The 342-nt window shown below is 34.2% G+C and overlaps 1 long non-coding RNA gene across 1 annotated transcript in view; it reads right to left on the bottom strand.

Annotated features, from left to right (window-relative positions):
* LOC119588479 overlaps nt 1–342 on the bottom strand; it is a 38,246-nt gene that overhangs the window by 36,929 nt on the left and 975 nt on the right. The window lies entirely within an intron of this gene.

The raw sequence follows: 342 nt of genomic DNA, 5'->3' as shown, positions 1-342 counted from the left end.
CACACATGTACACAAAAATATATATATTTTTCCTATTTTTCTTTCTTTCCTTCTAGTTATACATAAACATATATATATTTTCTCTCTTTTTCTCTTTTTTTTTGAGTCGAAATGGTCTAGCTAATTATGATAATTTCTAAAATAATAATAAATGCTTCGGAATCGCATGACTTAAAGGCCTGTAATCCAGTCATTATGTCTTCCCAACATTTTATTTTCCTCGGAATGTCTCCCAAAGAACCTCCCCCTCCCCCCCTCCCCCCTGTTTGTCCAGCTGTAATTATGAGCCACACTCTTTGGATATTAAAACGGATTAAGGAATATTCAGAATGCAGGATCCTT

The sequence above is a fragment of the Penaeus monodon genome, chromosome 24 (genome assembly GCF_015228065.2).
Source record: "Penaeus monodon isolate SGIC_2016 chromosome 24, NSTDA_Pmon_1, whole genome shotgun sequence".
Classification (NCBI taxonomy): domain Eukaryota; kingdom Metazoa; phylum Arthropoda; class Malacostraca; order Decapoda; family Penaeidae; genus Penaeus; species Penaeus monodon.
This window is presented reverse-complemented; position numbering and strand designations above follow the sequence as displayed.